We start from the raw sequence: 27,022 nt of genomic DNA on the forward strand, positions 1-27,022 counted from the left end.
CGCCCCGGTCCTCTCCGAGATCTCCGGCAATCCCTAGTCCCACGGGGCGGGCAACGGCAGCTGGGAGACCTCCGTGCCCTCCGTGTCTCTCTCTGGGACCCTCCGGGCGCCCCGAGCACCAGGCCGGGTCTCCCCGCCAATGGCGGGGAGAGACTCTCCCCGCGGGCTCAGGTGTGCAACTCCAAAGTTTCCCTCTGCGTTTAGGAGTAATTGCGGGGGGTTTAAGTAGGGTTCTGGTCACCTGTTTCCACCGTCGCTCCTCTGTTGTGTTCTCGCTCCTGCCCTAGATGTGTGTGGATCCTCTGGGGGCGTCCGTTGGAAGAAAGCCGCTTGCGGGTACTAGGCTGCCCGTCGGGGTCGGAGAGTTTTCACCTATTTCCACATCCTCCCGGAGGAAAGTCCGTCCGCCTTCCGATGTATAGTCGCGTGGGTGTCTCAGACGTCCTGAGATGCTGTCTGGATATCCTTTGTCAAGCGATAAGTGTCCAAATAATTGTAGACTCGAAGGGCGAGAGACAAAGAGGACTACTCACGGCACCATCTTGGAATTCCTCAAGTATAATCTCTTAAAGAAGAGTCTGGTTAAGAACTATTCCTGAATATCAAGTTATGATACTAAATTTACCTTTTTTGGTTGGTGTGCTGGTATTCGTGAAAGAAAAATAGGCTTATCATGTCTATAAACACCCACTATAAGTGGTCATCGCTGAGGTTTCTCAATTTTTTCAGTCGCTTTTCCTCTAGGTATTTCTGGAACATTTGTCTTCGTTGATCACTTAGAAGAGACTTTGCTGATCCTAAGCAGGGGGGAAAATAGCATATAAAACATTCAAATAAAAAGTTATCCAAATGTCTAAAATACCATTGTCTAACTTCAACAGCTGCTAAGCAATACTTTCAGTAACTTCGTATTGATTCCTTAGCACGCTAACCACACAAGTCATTTCAACCCCTGTTTTAAAATTTCTCTCCCTTTTGCCTTCTCTTGTTCACAAATTAACTGCTTGCCATCCACTAGGCATGCATTACTTCACTTTTAAATTAATTAACTTCTATGATCACCCACCTCCAAGCTGACCTCCAACAATTCTCACCTCCTGGTAGTCACGCCCTTGTGTTGTCCCCTCCACACAGAATAGGGCTGAGCTGTGTCACCAAGAAAAGTGTGGGAATGATGGAGTGTGGCTTCCAAGACTGTATCATTAAAGACAGTGCAGCTTGGCCCTGCTCTCTCTCAGATCACTTGCGCTGGGGAAGTCAGTGGCCATGTGGAACCTTAAGGAGACTCAAGCAGCCCTATGGAGACGCCACATGACGAAGAACTAAGGCCTCCTGCCAAAAGCCAGCATCGACTTGCCAGTCATGTGAGTGAGTCATCTTGGAAGCAGCTCCTCTGCTGGGAGCCGTGGCTACATCATTTGATTGGCTGTTTGACAGGGACCAGCCGATTAACGCTGAGGGGTGCAGGGCCGCCCCTTGGTGAAGAATAACCGGCCAGCCCCTCACATAGTTCTGAAACCTGTGCTGCTTCTAATTGCCCTTCATTCCTTTTCCTTTCTTAACCTCCAGTTTTCACTCCTTTGGGTGGCTGCTTGGGAGGCACTATCTCCTGGGAAAATTAGATAGCATAAGAGAATGTGACCACCTGCAGGTAACTTTCAAGATATTTTTCAGTTAATTATTGGAGGAGCACACAGTCCCATTTGAGACAATCAGAAAGGAATCCTGCCCAGATAAGATGTCGAATCAGGTTTATGGCCTCCATCTGGTTAATGTTTCCTTCTCCCTCCAGTTCTTTGTCTAAATATATATGCATGGTCCTTCTAAGTTTGCTGGTTAATTGGATGATCAAGAAGTATCTATATATTATTCTTGACCTTCTGCTTTCTGTTAAAATGCTATAGAGGTTTTCTCCTAAAAGCAATAAATAATAAATAATTGATGAGTAGAAGGGCCGAGGGGTGCAGGGATGCCCCTCGGTGAAGAATGGCCGGCCGACACCCCTGATATTTTCTGAATTATATGCATGCTTTCTAGCAAGGTTATGTCTGTACTTATTTCTCTTTTTTATTCTTGAAGCTACATAGTTTAGCTTAGCTTTTCAGCCCTTTACTTTACTAACAAAGTGATACTTTCTCTGGCAGTGTGCTTAAGGGACTGTTAGCTCCACAATCTAAAAGACAAAGGAATGCTTTCACCCCCTAAAGGGCGCAGAAATGTAAAGATGTTTAACTGCCCGCTGAGAATGCAGATAGCCCTGTGGATAAGACACCCTGGAGTCGCCTTTTGTTCCCATTAACCGTCTACACTAATAGCGTAAATGATTGAGGGAGGCAGGGATGGCTCCACCAGGATGCAACCAGACGGACTGCTGTCCTGTCCGGAGGCCTGGACCTTCTCTCTTGGATTTAACTTTACCATGAATCACAACAGACGCCTAGGTACCTATCTCCTTTAGCTTAGAGAAAACAAACACCAGTTAATTGCGGAGAAGACTACCATTAACCTTATGCTCTATAGAATAGAATGCTAATAAATATTCTTGTGCTCGTTTTTTATTTCCTTATCTCTCTGAGAATATTTGTAGAACTATTTCTGTACTAATCCTGAAAAATATATAAACGACACTTGTGCACAGTAAAGTCGGACTTGCTAACACCAACCCAAGTCTCACGTCCCCTTTATTTCCCCCTCACTCATCGTGCCGACGCCGTCCACCCCTCAGGAACCTGGACTCCGCCGGGGCGGGACCCCGGCACTCCTCCAGCCTCAGTCAAGCTTCAGAGGCACCCCTGGATGACACCTTGACTGCAACCTGTCAGATTCCTTACCTCCCACCTATGATTCTCAACTCAGGTTTCTACTATGTACTCTCATGTTTATTTAAACTTGTTTGAAAAATGTGAGTGGCTACTGATGTGGATTAAGGCTGCCCCAGCTAGAGAAGCCCAAGGTGACCTGGCCTACATGCCAAACTATACGACCCAGTGGACTTTTTTTATGGTATGAATTAGGACCGCCCCAGGGAGAGAAGCCTGGGGCATCCTCACCTGCATGCCGATCTATATGGCCAGATTCGTATCTAAAGTTATATGACCGCACAATAACCAGACCCCATCTGCACTGAAATCATTTAATGACTTTTTACATCATCTTTTCTTTTTTTTTCCAGTAAAAATAAGTCACGTACCCATGCCTTATAAAATTAGCCCTAACCCTCAACTCAGGGCAGCAGCAGGAGCTCTGACTGCCCGTGGGTCCTGTCCCCACGCACCAGCTCTGCCTGCCCATGGGTCCTGTCCCCATGCCAGCGGGGGCAGCAGCAGCGGCAGCAGCAGGAGCTCTGACTGCCCGTGGGTCCTGTCCCCACGCACCAGCTCTGCCTGCCCATGGGTCCTGTCCCCATGCCAGCGGGGGCAGCAGCAGCGGCAGCAGCAGGAGCTCTGACTGCCTGTGGGTCTTGTCCCCACACACTAGCTCTGCCTGCCCATGGGACCTGTCCCCATGCCAGCGGGGGCAGCAGCAGGAGCTCTGACTGCCCGTGGGTCTTGTCCCCACACACCAGCTCTGCCTGCCCATGGGTCCTGTCCCCATGCTATTCCTCACTATTCTCTAAATAAAAGAGCACTACTGCCAGATCTTGAGAGTCTAAGAAATCTTTCTTTCGACTCCTCGGCTCACCGATCCCGCATCATTTCTGGTGGCCCGTACGGGGACTTGCTTTATCGGCTTGTGAGCTCGAGTTCTGGTAAGTGCCCTTTTCTTCCTTATGCCTTTCTCTTTTTCAAGGATGGATCTAGATTCACTGCTCCATCGGGAACTTTCTTGGATGGCTGTATGAATCCACGTTTGCTGCCCATGGCTACTCTATGGGGCAAATTGTGGCATTCAGCTTGAAGAGATTCAGTACCTTAAGCCTCAGGGTGATGGAGAATGAATTAATCCATTCCTTCCTGACTCTATCTCTAATAGACAAATTTTACGTGGGCGCGGGTCGGCCACTTAAGTCATTAGGACGGCCGCAAATCTCCAAGACTCCCGTGGAAGGTTTCTTTTCCTAAGGCTGGATTGGGATCCCTCCCTCTGGCACCTGACCACGCTCTGAACTGCGAGGAAAGTCCCACTCGGGACTCCAGTTCAAGGGAAGTACCAAACTCTAACCTTTGGTGGAGTATGGGAACCCCTTCTTGGGAGAATGGCTCCAGGATGCAATTGGGTAGAATGTCCCCCAGACTGGCGGAAAATTCCTCACTGTCTTTCTCTTTCTCACTGTCTTTGTCCTTTTCTCTCCTGGGACCATACGCCAGGCACCTATTCCTGCCAGGCAGAATAGGGAAGATGTTCAAGGGATGCCCCCATCATCCCTTGCTACAGGAACCCCAATGGGGGGATTTTCAAGGTAATGGCTCCCTTTCTCTGGGACCATTCACCAGGCACCTATTCCTGCCAGGCAGAATAGGGAAGATGTTCAAGGGATGCCCCGATCATCCCTTGCTACAGGAACCCCAGTGGGGGGATTTTCAAGGTAATGGCTCCCTTTCTCTGGGACCATACGCCAGGCACCTATTCCTGCCAGGCAGAATAGGGAAGATGTTCAAGGGATGCCCCCATCATCCCTTGCTACAGGAACCACAGTGGGGGGATTTTCAAGGTAATGGCTCCTTTTCTTTCTCCTTTTCTCTCCTGGGGACCATACGCCAGGCACCTATTACTGTCAGGCAGAATAGGGAAGATGTTCAAGGGATGCCCCCATCATCCCTTGCTACAGGAACTCCATTGGGGGGCATCTTCTACAGTCTGTGGTTAGTACACCTAGCTATGCTGCTTTTGCCCTGGGGTCTTCCAGCCTTGTGGCTGGCGGCTGGGTGCCTTCTACTGGTGCTGTGCAGAGGCTTTCCCTAAGGCTTCTGTGAGCCTGTAGGGCTTCCCCCTAGGCTACTAAGCTGGGTCTCTGGAACTCTCTCCAGCCCCAGTCCTCTCCGAGATCTCCGGCAATCCCTAGCCTCACCGGGTGGGCAACGGCAGCTGGGGGTCGCCCCGCCCTCTGGGCTTCTCTCCGGGCCTCTGCCGGGAGCTCTGAATGCTCAGCGTGGCCCCTCTGCTACCGGCAGACAGAGATTTTTGTCTGCTGCCTGGCGGAGCTCCGGCGCTTCCCCTCCGGGTCGCCGGACCCGCCTTTGAAAGTTCCCCCACCCCGGTCCTCTCCGAGATCTCCGGCAATCCCTAGTCCCACGGGGCGGGCAACGGCAGCTGGGGGTCGCCCCGCGCTCTGGGCTTCTCTCCGGGCCTCTGCCGGGAGCCCTGAGTGCTCAGCGTGGCCCCTCTGCTACCGGCAGACAGACAGTTTTGTCTGCTGCCTGGGGGAGCTCCGGCACTTCCCCTCCGGGTCGCCGATCCGGCCTTTGAAAGTTCCCCCGCCCCGGTCCTCTCCGAGATCTCCGGCAATCCCTAGTCCCACGGGGCGGGCAACGGCAGCTGGGGGTCGCCCCGCGCTCTGGGCTTCTGTCCGGGCCTCTGCCGGGAGCCCTGAGTGCTCAGCGTGGCCCCTCTGCTACCGGCAGACAGAGAGTTTTGTCTGCTGCCTGGCGGAGCTCCGGCGCTTCCCCTCCGGGTGGCCGATCCGGCCTTTGAAAGTTCCCCCGCCCCGGTCCTCTCCGAGATCTCCGGCAATCCCTAGTCCCCCGGGGCGGGCAACGGCAGCTGGGGGTCGCCCCGCCCTCTGGGCTTCTCTCCGGGCCTCTGCCGGGAGCCCTGAGTGCTCAGCGTGGCCCCTCTGCTACCGGCAGACTGAGAGTTTTGTCTGCTGCCTGGCGGAGCTCCGGCGCTTCCCCACCGGGTCGCCGATCCGGCCTTTGAAAGTTCCCCCGCCCCGGTCCTCTCCGAGATCTCCGGCAATCCCTAGTCCCACGGGGCGGGCAACGGCAGCTGGGAGACCTCCGTGCCCTCCGTGTCTCTCTCTGGGACCCTCCGGGCGCCCCGAGCACCAGGCCGGGTCTCCCCGCCAATGGCGGGGAGAGACTCTCCCCGCGGGCTCAGGTGTGCAACTCCAAAGTTTCCCTCTGCGTTTAGGAGTAATTGCGGGGGGTTTAAGTAGGGTTCTGGTCACCTGTTTCCACCGTCGCTCCTCTGTTGTGTTCTCGCTCCTGCCCTAGATGTGTGTGGATCCTCTGGGGGCGTCCGTTGGAAGAAAGCCGCTTGCGGGTACTAGGCTGCCCTTCGGGGTCGGAGAGTTTTCACCTATTTCCACATCCTCCCGGAGGAAAGTCCGTCCGCCTTCCGATGTATAGTCGCGTGGGTGTCTCAGACGTCCTGAGATGCTGTCTGGATATCCTTTGTCAAGCGATAAGTGTCCAAATAATTGTAGACTCGAAGGGCGAGAGACAAAGAGGACTACTCACGGCGCCATCTTGGAATTCCTCAAGTATAATCTCTTAAAGAAGAGTCTGGTTAAGAACTATTCCTGAATATCAAGTTATGATACTAAATTTACCTTTTTTGGTTGGTGTGCTGGTATTCGTGAAAGAAAAATAGGCTTATCATGTCTATAAACACCCACTATAAGTGGTCATCGCTGAGGTTTCTCAATTTTTTCAGTCGCTTTTCCTCTAGGTATTTCTGGAACATTTGTCTTCGTTGATCACTTAGAAGAGACTTTGCTGATCCTAAGCAGGGGGGAAAATAGCATATAAAACATTCAAATAAAAAGTTATCCAAATGTCTAAAATACCATTGTCTAACTTCAACAGCTGCTAAGCAATACTTTCAGTAACTTCGTATTGATTCCTTAGCACGCTAACCACACAAGTCATTTCAACCCCTGTTTTAAAATTTCTCTCCCTTTTGCCTTCTCTTGTTCACAAATTAACTGCTTGCCATCCACTAGGCATGCATTACTTCACTTTTAAATTAATTAACTTCTATGATCACCCACCTCCAAGCTGACCTCCAACAATTCTCACCTCCTGGTAGTCACGCCCTTGTGTTGTCCCCTCCACACAGAATAGGGCTGAGCTGTGTCACCAAGAAAAGTGTGGGAATGATGGAGTGTGGCTTCCAAGACTGTATCATTAAAGACAGTGCAGCTTGGCCCTGCTCTCTCTCAGATCACTTGCGCTGGGGAAGTCAGTGGCCATGTGGAACCTTAAGGAGACTCAAGCAGCCCTATGGAGACGCCACATGACGAAGAACTAAGGCCTCCTGCCAAAAGCCAGCATCGACTTGCCAGTCATGTGAGTGAGTCATCTTGGAAGCAGCTCCTCTGCTGGGAGCCGTGGCTACATCATTTGATTGGCTGTTTGACAGGGACCAGCCGATTAACGCTGAGGGGTGCAGGGCCGCCCCTTGGTGAAGAATAACCGGCCAGCCCCTCACATAGTTCTGAAACCTGTGCTGCTTCTAATTGCCCTTCATTCCTTTTCCTTTCTTAACCTCCAGTTTTCACTCCTTTGGGTGGCTGCTTGGGAGGCACTATCTCCTGGGAAAATTAGATAGCATAAGAGAATGTGACCACCTGCAGGTAACTTTCAAGATATTTTTCAGTTAATTATTGGAGGAGCACACAGTCCCATTTGAGACAATCAGAAAGGAATCCTGCCCAGATAAGATGTCGAATCAGGTTTATGGCCTCCATCTGGTTAATGTTTCCTTCTCCCTCCAGTTCTTTGTCTAAATATATATGCATGGTCCTTCTAAGTTTGCTGGTTAATTGGATGATCAAGAAGTATCTATATATTATTCTTGACCTTCTGCTTTCTGTTAAAATGCTATAGAGGTTTTCTCCTAAAAGCAATAAATAATAAATAATTGATGAGTAGAAGGGCCGAGGGGTGCAGGGATGCCCCTCGGTGAAGAATGGCCGGCCGACACCCCTGATATTTTCTGAATTATATGCATGCTTTCTAGCAAGGTTATGTCTGTACTTATTTCTCTTTTTTATTCTTGAAGCTACATAGTTTAGCTTAGCTTTTCAGCCCTTTACTTTACTAACAAAGTGATACTTTCTCTGGCAGTGTGCTTAAGGGACTGTTAGCTCCACAATCTAAAAGACAAAGGAATGCTTTCACCCCCTAAAGGGCGCAGAAATGTAAAGATGTTTAACTGCCCGCTGAGAATGCAGATAGCCCTGTGGATAAGACACCCTGGAGTCGCCTTTTGTTCCCATTAACCGTCTACACTAATAGCGTAAATGATTGAGGGAGGCAGGGATGGCTCCACCAGGATGCAACCAGACGGACTGCTGTCCTGTCCGGAGGCCTGGACCTTCTCTCTTGGATTTAACTTTACCATGAATCACAACAGACGCCTAGGTACCTATCTCCTTTAGCTTAGAGAAAACAAACACCAGTTAATTGCGGAGAAGACTACCATTAACCTTATGCTCTATAGAATAGAATGCTAATAAATATTCTTGTGCTCGTTTTTTATTTCCTTATCTCTCTGAGAATATTTGTAGAACTATTTCTGTACTAATCCTGAAAAATATATAAACGACACTTGTGCACAGTAAAGTCGGACTTGCTAACACCAACCCAAGTCTCACGTCCCCTTTATTTCCCCCTCACTCATCGTGCCGACGCCGTCCACCCCTCAGGAACCTGGACTCCGCCGGGGCGGGACCCCGGCACTCCTCCAGCCTCAGTCAAGCTTCAGAGGCACCCCTGGATGACACCTTGACTGCAACCTGTCAGATTCCTTACCTCCCACCTATGATTCTCAACTCAGGTTTCTACTATGTACTCTCATGTTTATTTAAACTTGTTTGAAAAATGTGAGTGGCTACTGATGTGGATTAAGGCTGCCCCAGCTAGAGAAGCCCAAGGTGACCTGGCCTACATGCCAAACTATACGACCCAGTGGACTTTTTTTATGGTATGAATTAGGACCGCCCCAGGGAGAGAAGCCTGGGGCATCCTCACCTGCATGCCGATCTATATGGCCAGATTCGTATCTAAAGTTATATGACCGCACAATAACCAGACCCCATCTGCACTGAAATCATTTAATGACTTTTTACATCATCTTTTCTTTTTTTTTCCAGTAAAAATAAGTCACGTACCCATGCCTTATAAAATTAGCCCTAACCCTCAACTCAGGGCAGCAGCAGGAGCTCTGACTGCCCGTGGGTCCTGTCCCCACGCACCAGCTCTGCCTGCCCATGGGTCCTGTCCCCATGCCAGCGGGGGCAGCAGCAGCGGCAGCAGCAGGAGCTCTGACTGCCCGTGGGTCCTGTCCCCACGCACCAGCTCTGCCTGCCCATGGGTCCTGTCCCCATGCCAGCGGGGGCAGCAGCAGCGGCAGCAGCAGGAGCTCTGACTGCCTGTGGGTCTTGTCCCCACACACTAGCTCTGCCTGCCCATGGGACCTGTCCCCATGCCAGCGGGGGCAGCAGCAGGAGCTCTGACTGCCCGTGGGTCTTGTCCCCACACACCAGCTCTGCCTGCCCATGGGTCCTGTCCCCATGCTATTCCTCACTATTCTCTAAATAAAAGAGCACTACTGCCAGATCTTGAGAGTCTAAGAAATCTTTCTTTCGACTCCTCGGCTCACCGATCCCGCATCATTTCTGGTGGCCCGTACGGGGACTTGCTTTATTGGCTTGTGAGCTCGAGTTCTGGTAAGTGCCCTTTTCTTCCTTATGCCTTTCTCTTTTTCAAGGATGGATCTAGATTCACTGCTCCATCGGGAACTTTCTTGGATGGCTGTATGAATCCACGTTTGCTGCCCATGGCTACTCTATGGGGCAAATTGTGGCATTCAGCTTGAAGAGATTCAGTACCTTAAGCCTCAGGGTGATGGAGAATGAATTAATCCATTCCTTCCTGACTCTATCTCTAATAGACAAATTTTACGTGGGCGCGGGTCGGCCACTTAAGTCATTAGGACGGCCGCAAATCTCCAAGACTCCCGTGGAAGGTTTCTTTTCCTAAGGCTGGATTGGGATCCCTCCCTCTGGCACCTGACCACGCTCTGAACTGCGAGGAAAGTCCCACTCGGGACTCCAGTTCAAGGGAAGTACCAAACTCTAACCTTTGGTGGAGTATGGGAACCCCTTCTTGGGAGAATGGCTCCAGGATGCAATTGGGTAGAATGTCCCCCAGACTGGCGGAAAATTCCTCACTGTCTTTCTCTTTCTCACTGTCTTTGTCCTTTTCTCTCCTGGGACCATACGCCAGGCACCTATTCCTGCCAGGCAGAATAGGGAAGATGTTCAAGGGATGCCCCCATCATCCCTTGCTACAGGAACCCCAATGGGGGGATTTTCAAGGTAATGGCTCCCTTTCTCTGGGACCATTCACCAGGCACCTATTCCTGCCAGGCAGAATAGGGAAGATGTTCAAGGGATGCCCCGATCATCCCTTGCTACAGGAACCCCAGTGGGGGGATTTTCAAGGTAATGGCTCCCTTTCTCTGGGACCATACGCCAGGCACCTATTCCTGCCAGGCAGAATAGGGAAGATGTTCAAGGGATGCCCCCATCATCCCTTGCTACAGGAACCCCAGTGGGGGGATTTTCAAGGTAATGGCTCCTTTTCTTTCTCCTTTTCTCTCCTGGGGACCATACGCCAGGCACCTATTACTGTCAGGCAGAATAGGGAAGATGTTCAAGGGATGCCCCCATCATCCCTTGCTACAGGAACTCCATTGGGGGGCATCTTCTACAGTCTGTGGTTAGTACACCTAGCTATGCTGCTTTTGCCCTGGGGTCTTCCAGCCTTGTGGCTGGCGGCTGGGTGCCTTCTACTGGTGCTGTGCAGAGGCTTTCCCTAAGGCTTCTGTGAGCCTGTAGGGCTTCCCCCTAGGCTACTAAGCTGGGTCTCTGGAACTCTCTCCAGCCCCAGTCCTCTCCGAGATCTCCGGCAATCCCTAGCCTCACCGGGTGGGCAACGGCAGCTGGGGGTCGCCCCGCCCTCTGGGCTTCTCTCCGGGCCTCTGCCGGGAGCTCTGAATGCTCAGCGTGGCCCCTCTGCTACCGGCAGACAGAGATTTTTGTCTGCTGCCTGGCGGAGCTCCGGCGCTTCCCCTCCGGGTCGCCGGACCCGCCTTTGAAAGTTCCCCCACCCCGGTCCTCTCCGAGATCTCCGGCAATCCCTAGTCCCACGGGGCGGGCAACGGCAGCTGGGGGTCGCCCCGCGCTCTGGGCTTCTCTCCGGGCCTCTGCCGGGAGCCCTGAGTGCTCAGCGTGGCCCCTCTGCTACCGGCAGACAGAGAGTTTTGTCTGCTGCCTGGGGGAGCTCCGGCACTTCCCCTCCGGGTCGCCGATCCGGCCTTTGAAAGTTCCCCCGCCCCGGTCCTCTCCGAGATCTCCGGCAATCCCTAGTCCCCCGGGGCGGGCAACGGCAGCTGGGGGTCGCCCCGCGCTCTGGGCTTCTCTCCGGGCCTCTGCCGGGAGCCCTGAGTGCTCAGCGTGGCCCCTCTGCTACCGGCAGACAGAGAGTTTTGTCTGCTGCCTGGCGGAGCTCCGGCGCTTCCCCTCCGGGTCGCCGATCCGGCCTTTGAAAGTTCCCCCGCCCCGGTCCTCTCCGAGATCTCCGGCAATCCCTAGTCCCCCGGGGCGGGCAACGGCAGCTGGGGGTCGCCCCGCCCTCTGGGCTTCTCTCCGGGCCTCTGCCGGGAGCCCTGAGTGCTCAGCGTGGCCCCTCTGCTACCGGCAGACTGAGAGTTTTGTCTGCTGCCTGGCGGAGCTCCGGCGCTTCCCCACCGGGTCGCCGGACCCGCCTTTGAAAGTTCCCCCGCCCCGGTCCTCTCCGAGATCTCCGGCAATCCCTAGTCCCACGGGGCGGGCAACGGCAGCTGGGAGACCTCCGTGCCCTCCGTGTCTCTCTCTGGGACCCTCCGGGCGCCCCGAGCACCAGGCCGGGTCTCCCCGCCAATGGCGGGGAGAGACTCTCCCCGCGGGCTCAGGTGTGCAACTCCAAAGTTTCCCTCTGCGTTTAGGAGTAATTGCGGGGGGTTTAAGTAGGGTTCTGGTCACCTGTTTCCACCGTCGCTCCTCTGTTGTGTTCTCGCTCCTGCCCTAGATGTGTGTGGATCCTCTGGGGGCGTCCGTTGGAAGAAAGCCGCTTGCGGGTACTAGGCTGCCCGTCGGGGTCGGAGAGTTTTCACCTATTTCCACATCCTCCCGGAGGAAAGTCCGTCCGCCTTCCGATGTATAGTCGCGTGGGTGTCTCAGACGTCCTGAGATGCTGTCTGGATATCCTTTGTCAAGCGATAAGTGTCCAAATAATTGTAGACTCGAAGGGCGAGAGACAAAGAGGACTACTCACGGCGCCATCTTGGAATTCCTCAAGTATAATCTCTTAAAGAAGAGTCTGGTTAAGAACTATTCCTGAATATCAAGTTATGATACTAAATTTACCTTTTTTGGTTGGTGTGCTGGTATTCGTGAAAGAAAAATAGGCTTATCATGTCTATAAACACCCACTATAAGTGGTCATCGCTGAGGTTTCTCAATTTTTTCAGTCGCTTTTCCTCTAGGTATTTCTGGAACATTTGTCTTCGTTGATCACTTAGAAGAGACTTTGCTGATCCTAAGCAGGGGGGAAAATAGCATATAAAACATTCAAATAAAAAGTTATCCAAATGTCTAAAATACCATTGTCTAACTTCAACAGCTGCTAAGCAATACTTTCAGTAACTTCGTATTGATTCCTTAGCACGCTAACCACACAAGTCATTTCAACCCCTGTTTTAAAATTTCTCTCCCTTTTGCCTTCTCTTGTTCACAAATTAACTGCTTGCCATCCACTAGGCATGCATTACTTCACTTTTAAATTAATTAACTTCTATGATCACCCACCTCCAAGCTGACCTCCAACAATTCTCACCTCCTGGTAGTCACGCCCTTGTGTTGTCCCCTCCACACAGAATAGGGCTGAGCTGTGTCACCAAGAAAAGTGTGGGAATGATGGAGTGTGGCTTCCAAGACTGTATCATTAAAGACAGTGCAGCTTGGCCCTGCTCTCTCTCAGATCACTTGCGCTGGGGAAGTCAGTGGCCATGTGGAACCTTAAGGAGACTCAAGCAGCCCTATGGAGACGCCACATGACGAAGAACTAAGGCCTCCTGCCAAAAGCCAGCATCGACTTGCCAGTCATGTGAGTGAGTCATCTTGGAAGCAGCTCCTCTGCTGGGAGCCGTGGCTACATCATTTGATTGGCTGTTTGACAGGGACCAGCCGATTAACGCTGAGGGGTGCAGGGCCGCCCCTTGGTGAAGAATAACCGGCCAGCCCCTCACATAGTTCTGAAACCTGTGCTGCTTCTAATTGCCCTTCATTCCTTTTCCTTTCTTAACCTCCAGTTTTCACTCCTTTGGGTGGCTGCTTGGGAGGCACTATCTCCTGGGAAAATTAGATAGCATAAGAGAATGTGACCACCTGCAGGTAACTTTCAAGATATTTTTCAGTTAATTATTGGAGGAGCACACAGTCCCATTTGAGACAATCAGAAAGGAATCCTGCCCAGATAAGATGTCGAATCAGGTTTATGGCCTCCATCTGGTTAATGTTTCCTTCTCCCTCCAGTTCTTTGTCTAAATATATATGCATGGTCCTTCTAAGTTTGCTGGTTAATTGGATGATCAAGAAGTATCTATATATTATTCTTGACCTTCTGCTTTCTGTTAAAATGCTATAGAGGTTTTCTCCTAAAAGCAATAAATAATAAATAATTGATGAGTAGAAGGGCCGAGGGGTGCAGGGATGCCCCTCGGTGAAGAATGGCCGGCCGACACCCCTGATATTTTCTGAATTATATGCATGCTTTCTAGCAAGGTTATGTCTGTACTTATTTCTCTTTTTTATTCTTGAAGCTACATAGTTTAGCTTAGCTTTTCAGCCCTTTACTTTACTAACAAAGTGATACTTTCTCTGGCAGTGTGCTTAAGGGACTGTTAGCTCCACAATCTAAAAGACAAAGGAATGCTTTCACCCCCTAAAGGGCGCAGAAATGTAAAGATGTTTAACTGCCCGCTGAGAATGCAGATAGCCCTGTGGATAAGACACCCTGGAGTCGCCTTTTGTTCCCATTAACCGTCTACACTAATAGCGTAAATGATTGAGGGAGGCAGGGATGGCTCCACCAGGATGCAACCAGACGGACTGCTGTCCTGTCCGGAGGCCTGGACCTTCTCTCTTGGATTTAACTTTACCATGAATCACAACAGACGCCTAGGTACCTATCTCCTTTAGCTTAGAGAAAACAAACACCAGTTAATTGCGGAGAAGACTACCATTAACCTTATGCTCTATAGAATAGAATGCTAATAAATATTCTTGTGCTCGTTTTTTATTTCCTTATCTCTCTGAGAATATTTGTAGAACTATTTCTGTACTAATCCTGAAAAATATATAAACGACACTTGTGCACAGTAAAGTCGGACTTGCTAACACCAACCCAAGTCTCACGTCCCCTTTATTTCCCCCTCACTCATCGTGCCGACGCCGTCCACCCCTCAGGAACCTGGACTCCGCCGGGGCGGGACCCCGGCACTCCTCCAGCCTCAGTCAAGCTTCAGAGGCACCCCTGGATGACACCTTGACTGCAACCTGTCAGATTCCTTACCTCCCACCTATGATTCTCAACTCAGGTTTCTACTATGTACTCTCATGTTTATTTAAACTTGTTTGAAAAATGTGAGTGGCTACTGATGTGGATTAAGGCTGCCCCAGCTAGAGAAGCCCAAGGTGACCTGGCCTACATGCCAAACTATACGACCCAGTGGACTTTTTTTATGGTATGAATTAGGACCGCCCCAGGGAGAGAAGCCTGGGGCATCCTCACCTGCATGCCGATCTATATGGCCAGATTCGTATCTAAAGTTATATGACCGCACAATAACCAGACCCCATCTGCACTGAAATCATTTAATGACTTTTTACATCATCTTTTCTTTTTTTTTCCAGTAAAAATAAGTCACGTACCCATGCCTTATAAAATTAGCCCTAACCCTCAACTCAGGGCAGCAGCAGGAGCTCTGACTGCCCGTGGGTCCTGTCCCCACGCACCAGCTCTGCCTGCCCATGGGTCCTGTCCCCATGCCAGCGGGGGCAGCAGCAGCGGCAGCAGCAGGAGCTCTGACTGCCCGTGGGTCCTGTCCCCACGCACCAGCTCTGCCTGCCCATGGGTCCTGTCCCCATGCCAGCGGGGGCAGCAGCAGCGGCAGCAGCAGGAGCTCTGACTGCCTGTGGGTCTTGTCCCCACACACTAGCTCTGCCTGCCCATGGGACCTGTCCCCATGCCAGCGGGGGCAGCAGCAGGAGCTCTGACTGCCCGTGGGTCTTGTCCCCACACACCAGCTCTGCCTGCCCATGGGTCCTGTCCCCATGCTATTCCTCACTATTCTCTAAATAAAAGAGCACTACTGCCAGATCTTGAGAGTCTAAGAAATCTTTCTTTCGACTCCTCGGCTCACCGATCCCGCATCATTTCTGGTGGCCCGTACGGGGACTTGCTTTATCGGCTTGTGAGCTCGAGTTCTGGTAAGTGCCCTTTTCTTCCTTATGCCTTTCTCTTTTTCAAGGATGGATCTAGATTCACTGCTCCATCGGGAACTTTCTTGGATGGCTGTATGAATCCACGTTTGCTGCCCATGGCTACTCTATGGGGCAAATTGTGGCATTCAGCTTGAAGAGATTCAGTACCTTAAGCCTCAGGGTGATGGAGAATGAATTAATCCATTCCTTCCTGACTCTATCTCTAATAGACAAATTTTACGTGGGCGCGGGTCGGCCACTTAAGTCATTAGGACGGCCGCAAATCTCCAAGACTCCCGTGGAAGGTTTCTTTTCCTAAGGCTGGATTGGGATCCCTCCCTCTGGCACCTGACCACGCTCTGAACTGCGAGGAAAGTCCCACTCGGGACTCCAGTTCAAGGGAAGTACCAAACTCTAACCTTTGGTGGAGTATGGGAACCCCTTCTTGGGAGAATGGCTCCAGGATGCAATTGGGTAGAATGTCCCCCAGACTGGCGGAAAATTCCTCACTGTCTTTCTCTTTCTCACTGTCTTTGTCCTTTTCTCTCCTGGGACCATACGCCAGGCACCTATTCCTGCCAGGCAGAATAGGGAAGATGTTCAAGGGATGCCCCCATCATCCCTTGCTACAGGAACCCCAATGGGGGGATTTTCAAGGTAATGGCTCCCTTTCTCTGGGACCATTCACCAGGCACCTATTCCTGCCAGGCAGAATAGGGAAGATGTTCAAGGGATGCCCCGATCATCCCTTGCTACAGGAACCCCAGTGGGGGGATTTTCAAGGTAATGGCTCCCTTTCTCTGGGACCATACGCCAGGCACCTATTCCTGCCAGGCAGAATAGGGAAGATGTTCAAGGGATGCCCCCATCATCCCTTGCTACAGGAACCCCAGTGGGGGGATTTTCAAGGTAATGGCTCCTTTTCTTTCTCCTTTTCTCTCCTGGGGACCATACGCCAGGCACCTATTACTGTCAGGCAGAATAGGGAAGATGTTCAAGGGATGCCCCCATCATCCCTTGCTACAGGAACTCCATTGGGGGGCATCTTCTACAGTCTGTGGTTAGTACACCTAGCTATGCTGCTTTTGCCCTGGGGTCTTCCAGCCTTGTGGCTGGCGGCTGGGTGCCTTCTACTGGTGCTGTGCAGAGGCTTTCCCTAAGGCTTCTGTGAGCCTGTAGGGCTTCCCCCTAGGCTACTAAGCTGGGTCTCTGGAACTCTCTCCAGCCCCAGTCCTCTCCGAGATCTCCGGCAATCCCTAGCCTCACCGGGTGGGCAACGGCAGCTGAGGGTCGCCCCGCCCTCTGGGCTTCTCTCCGGGCCTCTGCCGGGAGCTCTGAATGCTCAGCGTGGCCCCTCTGCTACCGGCAGACAGAGATTTTTGTCTGCTGCCTGGCGGAGCTCCGGCGCTTCCCCTCCGGGTCGCCGGACCCGCCTTTGAAAGTTCCCCCACCCCGGTCCTCTCCGAGATCTCCGGCAATCCCTAGTCCCACGGGGCGGGCAACGGCAGCTGGGGGTCGCCCCGCGCTCTGGGCTTCTGTCCGGGCCTCTGCCGGGAGCCCTGAGTGCTCAGCGTGGCCCCTCTGCTACCGGCAGACAGAGAGTTTTGTCTGCTGCCTGGGGGAGCTCCGGCACTTCCCCTCCGGGTCGCCGATCCGGCCTTTGAAAGTTCCCCCGCCCCGGTCCTCTCCGAGATCTCCGGCAATCCCTAGTCCCACGGGGCGGGCAACGGCAGCTGGGGGTCGCCCCGCGCTCTGGGCTTCTGTCCGGGCCTCTGCCGGGAGCCCTGAGTGCTCAGCGTGGCCCCTCTGCTACCGGCAGACAGAGAGTTTTGTCTGCTGCCTGGCGGAGCTCCGGCGCTTCCCCTCCGGGTCGCCGATCCGGCCTTTGAAAGTTCCCCCGCCCCGGTCCTCTCCGAGATCTCCGGCAATCCCTAGTCCCCCGGGGCGGGCAACGGCAGCTGGGGGTCGCCCCGCCCTCTGGGCTTCTCTCCGGGCCTCTGCCGGGAGCCCTGAGTGCTCAGCGTGGCCCCTCTGCTACCGGCAGACTGAGAGTTTTGTCTGCTGCCTGGCGGAGCTCCGGCGCTTCCCCACCGGGTCGCCGGACCCGCCTTTGAAAGTTCCCCCGCCCCGGTCCTCTCCGAGATCTCCGGCAATCCCTAGTCCCACGGGGCGGGCAACGGCAGCTGGGAGACCTCTGTGCCCTCCGTGTCTCTCTCTGGGACCCTCTGGGCGCCCCGAGCACCAGGCCGGGTCTCCCCGCCAATGGCGGGGAGAGACTCTCCCCGCGGGCTCAGGTGTGCAACTCCAAAGTTTCCCTCTGCGTTTAGGAGTAATTGCGGGGGGTTTAAGTAGGGTTCTGGTCACCTGTTTCCACCGTCGCTCCTCTGTTGTGTTCTCGCTCCTGCCCTAGATGTGTGTGGATCCTCTGGGGGCGTCCGTTGGAAGAAAGCCGCTTGCGGGTACTAGGCTGCCCGTCGGGGTCGGAGAGTTTTCACCTATTTCCACATCCTCCCGGAGGAAAGTCCGTCCGCCTTCCGATGTATAGTCGCGTGGGTGTCTCAGACGTCCTGAGATGCTGTCTGGATATCCTTTGTCAAGCGATAAGTGTCCAAATAATTGTAGACTCGAAGGGCGAGAGACAAAGAGGACTACTCACGGCGCCATCTTGGAATTCCTCAAGTATAATCTCTTAAAGAAGAGTCTGGTTAAGAACTATTCCTGAATATCAAGTTATGATACTAAATTTACCTTTTTTGGTTGGTGTGCTGGTATTCGTGAAAGAAAAATAGGCTTATCATGTCTATAAACACCCACTATAAGTGGTCATCGCTGAGGTTTCTCAATTTTTTCAGTCGCTTTTCCTCTAGGTATTTCTGGAACATTTGTCTTCGTTGATCACTTAGAAGAGACTTTGCTGATCCTAAGCAGGGGGGAAAATAGCATATAAAACATTCAAATAAAAAGTTATCCAAATGTCTAAAATACCATCGTCTAACTTCAACAGCTGCTAAGCAATACTTTCAGTAACTTCGTATTGATTCCTTAGCACGCTAACCACACAAGTCATTTCAACCCCTGTTTTAAAATTTCTCTCCCTTTTGCCTTCTCTTGTTCACAAATTAACTGCTTGCCATCCACTAGGCATGCATTACTTCACTTTTAAATTAATTAACTTCTATGATCACCCACCTCCAAGCTGACCTCCAACAATTCTCACCTCCTGGTAGTCACGCCCTTGTGTTGTCCCCTCCACACAGAATAGGGCTGAGCTGTGTCACCAAGAAAAGTGTGGGAATGATGGAGTGTGGCTTCCAAGACTGTATCATTAAAGACAGTGCAGCTTGGCCCTGCTCTCTCTCAGATCACTTGCGCTGGGGAAGTCAGTGGCCATGTGGAACCTTAAGGAGACTCAAGCAGCCCTATGGAGACGCCACATGACGAAGAACTAAGGCCTCCTGCCAAAAGCCAGCATCGACTTGCCAGTCATGTGAGTGAGTCATCTTGGAAGCAGCTCCTCTGCTGGGAGCCGTGGCTACATCATTTGATTGGCTGTTTGACAGGGACCAGCCGATTAACGCTGAGGGGTGCAGGGCCGCCCCTTGGTGAAGAATAACCGGCCAGCCCCTCACATAGTTCTGAAACCTGTGCTGCTTCTAATTGCCCTTCATTCCTTTTCCTTTCTTAACCTCCAGTTTTCACTCCTTTGGGTGGCTGCTTGGGAGGCACTATCTCCTGGGAAAATTAGATAGCATAAGAGAATGTGACCACCTGCAGGTAACTTTCAAGATATTTTTCAGTTAATTATTGGAGGAGCACACAGTCCCATTTGAGACAATCAGAAAGGAATCCTGCCCAGATAAGATGTCGAATCAGGTTTATGGCCTCCATCTGGTTAATGTTTCCTTCTCCCTCCAGTTCTTTGTCTAAATATATATGCATGGTCCTTCTAAGTTTGCTGGTTAATTGGATGATCAAGAAGTATCTATATATTATTCTTGACCTTCTGCTTTCTGTTAAAATGCTATAGAGGTTTTCTCCTAAAAGCAATAAATAATAAATAATTGATGAGTAGAAGGGCCGAGGGGTGCAGGGATGCCCCTCGGTGAAGAATGGCCGGCCGACACCCCTGATATTTTCTGAATTATATGCATGCTTTCTAGCAAGGTTATGTCTGTACTTATTTCTCTTTTTTATTCTTGAAGCTACATAGTTTAGCTTAGCTTTTCAGCCCTTTACTTTACTAACAAAGTGATACTTTCTCTGGCAGTGTGCTTAAGGGACTGTTAGCTCCACAATCTAAAAGACAAAGGAATGCTTTCACCCCCTAAAGGGCGCAGAAATGTAAAGATGTTTAACTGCCCGCTGAGAATGCAGATAGCCCTGTGGATAAGACACCCTGGAGTCGCCTTTTGTTCCCATTAACCGTCTACACTAATAGCGTAAATGATTGAGGGAGGCAGGGATGGCTCCACCAGGATGCAACCAGACGGACTGCTGTCCTGTCCGGAGGCCTGGACCTTCTCTCTTGGATTTAACTTTACCATGAATCACAACAGACGCCTAGGTACCTATCTCCTTTAGCTTAGAGAAAACAAACACCAGTTAATTGCGGAGAAGACTACCATTAACCTTATGCTCTATAGAATAGAATGCTAATAAATATTCTTGTGCTCGTTTTTTATTTCCTTATCTCTCTGAGAATATTTGTAGAACTATTTCTGTACTAATCCTGAAAAATATATAAACGACACTTGTGCACAGTAAAGTCGGACTTGCTAACACCAACCCAAGTCTCACGTCCCCTTTATTTCCCCCTCACTCATCGTGCCGACGCCGTCCACCCCTCAGGAACCTGGACTCCGCCGGGGCGGGACCCCGGCACTCCTCCAGCCTCAGTCAAGCTTCAGAGGCACCCCTGGATGACACCTTGACTGCAACCTGTCAGATTCCTTACCTCCCACCTATGATTCTCAACTCAGGTTTCTACTATGTACTCTCATGTTTATTTAAACTTGTTTGAAAAATGTGAGTGGCTACTGATGTGGATTAAGGCTGCCCCAGCTAGAGAAGCCCAAGGTGACCTGGCCTACATGCCAAACTATACGACCCAGTGGACTTTTTTTATGGTATGAATTAGGACCGCCCCAGGGAGAGAAGCCTGGGGCATCCTCACCTGCATGCCGATCTATATGGCCAGATTCGTATCTAAAGTTATATGACCGCACAATAACCAGACCCCATCTGCACTGAAATCATTTAATGACTTTTTACATCATCTTTTCTTTTTTTTTCCAGTAAAAATAAGTCACGTACCCATGCCTTATAAAATTAGCCCTAACCCTCAACTCAGGGCAGCAGCAGGAGCTCTGACTGCCCGTGGGTCCTGTCCCCACGCACCAGCTCTGCCTGCCCATGGGTCCTGTCCCCATGCCAGCGGGGGCAGCAGCAGCGGCAGCAGCAGGAGCTCTGACTGCCCGTGGGTCCTGTCCCCACGCACCAGCTCTGCCTGCCCATGGGTCCTGTCCCCATGCCAGCGGGGGCAGCAGCAGCGGCAGCAGCAGGAGCTCTGACTGCCTGTGGGTCTTGTCCCCACACACTAGCTCTGCCTGCCCATGGGACCTGTCCCCATGCCAGCGGGGGCAGCAGCAGGAGCTCTGACTGCCCGTGGGTCTTGTCCCCACACACCAGCTCTGCCTGCCCATGGGTCCTGTCCCCATGCTATTCCTCACTATTCTCTAAATAAAAGAGCACTACTGCCAGATCTTGAGAGTCTAAGAAATCTTTCTTTCGACTCCTCGGCTCACCGATCCCGCATCATTTCTGGTGGCCCGTACGGGGACTTGCTTTATCGGCTTGTGAGCTCGAGTTCTGGTAAGTGCCCTTTTCTTCCTTATGCCTTTCTCTTTTTCAAGGATGGATCTAGATTCACTGCTCCATCGGGAACTTTCTTGGATGGCTGTATGAATCCACGTTTGCTGCCCATGGCTACTCTATGGGGCAAATTGTGGCATTCAGCTTGAAGAGATTCAGTACCTTAAGCCTCAGGGTGATGGAGAATGAATTAATCCATTCCTTCCTGACTCTATCTCTAATAGACAAATTTTACGTGGGCGCGGGTCGGCCACTTAAGTCATTAGGACGGCCGCAAATCTCCAAGACTCCCGTGGAAGGTTTCTTTTCCTAAGGCTGGATTGGGATCCCTCCCTCTGGCACCTGACCACGCTCTGAACTGCGAGGAAAGTCCCACTCGGGACTCCAGTTCAAGGGAAGTACCAAACTCTAACCTTTGGTGGAGTATGGGAACCCCTTCTTGGGAGAATGGCTCCAGGATGCAATTGGGTAGAATGTCCCCCAGACTGGCGGAAAATTCCTCACTGTCTTTCTCTTTCTCACTGTCTTTGTCCTTTTCTCTCCTGGGACCATACGCCAGGCACCTATTCCTGCCAGGCAGAATAGGGAAGATGTTCAAGGGATGCCCCCATCATCCCTTGCTACAGGAACCCCAATGGGGGGATTTTCAAGGTAATGGCTCCCTTTCTCTGGGACCATTCACCAGGCACCTATTCCTGCCAGGCAGAATAGGGAAGATGTTCAAGGGATGCCCCGATCATCCCTTGCTACAGGAACCCCAGTGGGGGGATTTTCAAGGTAATGGCTCCCTTTCTCTGGGACCATACGCCAGGCACCTATTCCTGCCAGGCAGAATAGGGAAGATGTTCAAGGGATGCCCCCATCATCCCTTGCTACAGGAACCCCAGTGGGGGGATTTTCAAGGTAATGGCTCCTTTTCTTTCTCCTTTTCTCTCCTGGGGACCATACGCCAGGCACCTATTACTGTCAGGCAGAATAGGGAAGATGTTCAAGGGATGCCCCCATCATCCCTTGCTACAGGAACTCCATTGGGGGGCATCTTCTACAGTCTGTGGTTAGTACACCTAGCTATGCTGCTTTTGCCCTGGGGTCTTCCAGCCTTGTGGCTGGCGGCTGGGTGCCTTCTACTGGTGCTGTGCAGAGGCTTTCCCTAAGGCTTCTGTGAGCCTGTAGGGCTTCCCCCTAGGCTACTAAGCTGGGTCTCTGGAACTCTCTCCAGCCCCAGTCCTCTCCAAGATCTCCGGCAATCCCTAGCCTCACCGGGTGGGCAACGGCAGCTGGGGGTCGCCCCGCCCTCTGGGCTTCTCTCCGGGCCTCTGCCGGGAGCTCTGAATGCTCAGCGTGGCCCCTCTGCTACCGGCAGACAGAGATTTTTGTCTGCTGCCTGGCGGAGCTCCGGCGCTTCCCCTCCGGGTCGCCGGACCCGGCTTTGAAAGTTCCCCCGCCCCGGTCCTCTCCGAGATCTCCGGCAATCCCTAGTCCCACGGGGCGGGCAACGGCAGCTGGGGGTCGCCCCGCGCTCTGGGCTTCTCTCCGGGCCTCTGCCGGGAGCCCTGAGTGCTCAGCGTGGCCCCTCTGCTACCGGCAGACAGAGAGTTTTGTCTGCTGCCTGGGGGAGCTCCGGCACTTCCCCTCCGGGTCGCCGATCCGGCCTTTGAAAGTTCCCCCGCCCCGGTCCTCTCCGAGATCTCCGGCAATCCCTAGTCCCACGGGGCGGGCAACGGCAGCTGGGGGTCGCCCCGTGCTCTGGGCTTCTGTCCGGGCCTCTGCCGGGAGCCCTGAGTGCTCAGCGTGGCCCCTCTGCTACCGGCAGACAGAGAGTTTTTGTCTGCTGCCTGGCGGAGCTCCGGCGCTTCCCCTCCGGGTCGCCGATCCGGCCTTTGAAAGTTCCCCCGCCCCGGTCCTCTCCGAGATCTCCGGCAATCCCTAGTCCCCCGGGGCGGGCAACGGCAGCTGGGGGTCGCCCCGCCCTCTGGGCTTCTCTCCGGGCCTCTGCCGGGAGCCCTGAGTGCTCAGCGTGGCCCCTCTGCTACCGGCAGACTGAGAGTTTTGTCTGCTGCCTGGCGGAGCTCCGGCGCTTCCCCACCGGGTCGCCGGACCCGCCTTTGAAAGTTCCCCCGCCCCGGTCCTCTCCGAGATCTCCGGCAATCCCTAGTCCCACGGGGCGGGCAACGGCAGCTGGGAGACCTCTGTGCCCTCCGTGTCTCTCTCTGGGACCCTCCGGGCGCCCCGAGCACCAGGCCGGGTCTCCCCGCCAATGGCGGGGAGAGACTCTCCCCGCGGGCTCAGGTGTGCAACTCCAAAGTTTCCCTCTGCGTTTAGGAGTAATTGCGGGGGGTTTAAGTAGGGTTCTGGTCACCTGTTTCCACCGTCGCTCCTCTGTTGTGTTCTCGCTCCTGCCCTAGATGTGTGTGGATCCTCTGGGGGCGTCCGTTGGAAGAAAGCCGCTTGCGGGTACTAGGCTGCCCGTCGGGGTCGGAGAGTTTTCACCTATTTCCACATCCTCCCGGAGGAAAGTCCGTCCGCCTTCCGATGTATAGTCGCGTGGGTGTCTCAGACGTCCTGAGATGCTGTCTGGATATCCTTTGTCAAGCGATAAGTGTCCAAATAATTGTAGACTCGAAGGGCGAGAGACAAAGAGGACTACTCACGGCGCCATCTTGGAATTCCTCAAGTATAATCTCTTAAAGAAGAGTCTGGTTAAGAACTATTCCTGAATATCAAGTTATGATACTAAATTTACCTTTTTTGGTTGGTGTGCTGGTATTCGTGAAAGAAAAATAGGCTTATCATGTCTATAAACACCCACTATAAGTGGTCATCGCTGAGGTTTCTCAATTTTTTCAGTCGCTTTTCCTCTAGGTATTTCTGGAACATTTGTCTTCGTTGATCACTTAGAAGAGACTTTGCTGATCCTAAGCAGGGGGGAAAATAGCATATAAAACATTCAAATAAAAAGTTATCCAAATGTCTAAAATACCATCGTCTAACTTCAACAGCTGCTAAGCAATACTTTCAGTAACTTCGTATTGATTCCTTAGCACGCTAACCACACAAGTCATTTCAACCCCTGTTTTAAAATTTCTCTCCCTTTTGCCTTCTCTTGTTCACAAATTAACTGCTTGCCATCCACTAGGCATGCATTACTTCACTTTTAAATTAATTAACTTCTATGATCACCCACCTCCAAGCTGACCTCCAACAATTCTCACCTCCTGGTAGTCACGCCCTTGTGTTGTCCCCTCCACACAGAATAGGGCTGAGCTGTGTCACCAAGAAAAGTGTGGGAATGATGGAGTGTGGCTTCCAAGACTGTATCATTAAAGACAGTGCAGCTTGGCCCTGCTCTCTCTCAGATCACTTGCGCTGGGGAAGTCAGTGGCCATGTGGAACCTTAAGGAGACTCAAGCAGCCCTATGGAGACGCCACATGACGAAGAACTAAGGCCTCCTGCCAAAAGCCAGCATCGACTTGCCAGTCATGTGAGTGAGTCATCTTGGAAGCAGCTCCTCTGCTGGGAGCCGTGGCTACATCATTTGATTGGCTGTTTGACAGGGACCAGCCGATTAACGCTGAGGGGTGCAGGGCCGCCCCTTGGTGAAGAATAACCGGCCAGCCCCTCACATAGTTCTGAAACCTGTGCTGCTTCTAATTGCCCTTCATTCCTTTTCCTTTCTTAACCTCCAGTTTTCACTCCTTTGGGTGGCTGCTTGGGAGGCACTATCTCCTGGGAAAATTAGATAGCATAAGAGAATGTGACCACCTGCAGGTAACTTTCAAGATATTTTTCAGTTAATTATTGGAGGAGCACACAGTCCCATTTGAGACAATCAGAAAGGAATCCTGCCCAGATAAGATGTCGAATCAGGTTTATGGCCTCCATCTGGTTAATGTTTCCTTCTCCCTCCAGTTCTTTGTCTAAATATATATGCATGGTCCTTCTAAGTTTGCTGGTTAATTGGATGATCAAGAAGTATCTATATATTATTCTTGACCTTCTGCTTTCTGTTAAAATGCTATAGAGGTTTTCTCCTAAAAGCAATAAATAATAAATAATTGATGAGTAGAAGGGCCGAGGGGTGCAGGGATGCCCCTCGGTGAAGAATGGCCGGCCGACACCCCTGATATTTTCTGAATTATATGCATGCTTTCTAGCAAGGTTATGTCTGTACTTATTTCTCTTTTTTATTCTTGAAGCTACATAGTTTAGCTTAGCTTTTCAGCCCTTTACTTTACTAACAAAGTGATACTTTCTCTGGCAGTGTGCTTAAGGGACTGTTAGCTCCACAATCTAAAAGACAAAGGAATGCTTTCACCCCCTAAAGGGCGCAGAAATGTAAAGATGTTTAACTGCCCGCTGAGAATGCAGATAGCCCTGTGGATAAGACACCCTGGAGTCGCCTTTTGTTCCCATTAACCGTCTACACTAATAGCGTAAATGATTGAGGGAGGCAGGGATGGCTCCACCAGGATGCAACCAGACGGACTGCTGTCCTGTCCGGAGGCCTGGACCTTCTCTCTTGGATTTAACTTTACCATGAATCACAACAGACGCCTAGGTACCTATCTCCTTTAGCTTAGAGAAAACAAACACCAGTTAATTGCGGAGAAGACTACCATTAACCTTATGCTCTATAGAATAGAATGCTAATAAATATTCTTGTGCTCGTTTTTTATTTCCTTATCTCTCTGAGAATATTTGTAGAACTATTTCTGTACTAATCCTGAAAAATATATAAACGACACTTGTGCACAGTAAAGTCGGACTTGCTAACACCAACCCAAGTCTCACGTCCCCTTTATTTCCCCCTCACTCATCGTGCCGACGCCGTCCACCCCTCAGGAACCTGGACTCCGCCGGGGCGGGACCCCGGCACTCCTCCAGCCTCAGTCAAGCTTCAGAGGCACCCCTGGATGACACCTTGACTGCAACCTGTCAGATTCCTTACCTCCCACCTATGATTCTCAACTCAGGTTTCTACTATGTACTCTCATGTTTATTTAAACTTGTTTGAAAAATGTGAGTGGCTACTGATGTGGATTAAGGCTGCCCCAGCTAGAGAAGCCCAAGGTGACCTGGCCTACATGCCAAACTATACGACCCAGTGGACTTTTTTTATGGTATGAATTAGGACCGCCCCAGGGAGAGAAGCCTGGGGCATCCTCACCTGCATGCCGATCTATATGGCCAGATTCGTATCTAAAGTTATATGACCGCACAATAACCAGACCCCATCTGCACTGAAATCATTTAATGACTTTTTACATCATCTTTTCTTTTTTTTTCCAGTAAAAATAAGTCACGTACCCATGCCTTATAAAATTAGCCCTAACCCTCAACTCAGGGCAGCAGCAGGAGCTCTGACTGCCCGTGGGTCCTGTCCCCACGCACCAGCTCTGCCTGCCCATGGGTCCTGTCCCCATGCCAGCGGGGGCAGCAGCAGCGGCAGCAGCAGGAGCTCTGACTGCCCGTGGGTCCTGTCCCCACGCACCAGCTCTGCCTGCCCATGGGTCCTGTCCCCATGCCAGCGGGGGCAGCAGCAGCGGCAGCAGCAGGAGCTCTGACTGCCTGTGGGTCTTGTCCCCACACACTAGCTCTGCCTGCCCATGGGACCTGTCCCCATGCCAGCGGGGGCAGCAGCAGGAGCTCTGACTGCCCGTGGGTCTTGTCCCCACACA

This window comes from Equus caballus, chromosome 20 (genome assembly GCF_041296265.1).
Source record: "Equus caballus isolate H_3958 breed thoroughbred chromosome 20, TB-T2T, whole genome shotgun sequence".
Classification (NCBI taxonomy): Eukaryota; Metazoa; Chordata; class Mammalia; order Perissodactyla; family Equidae; genus Equus; species Equus caballus.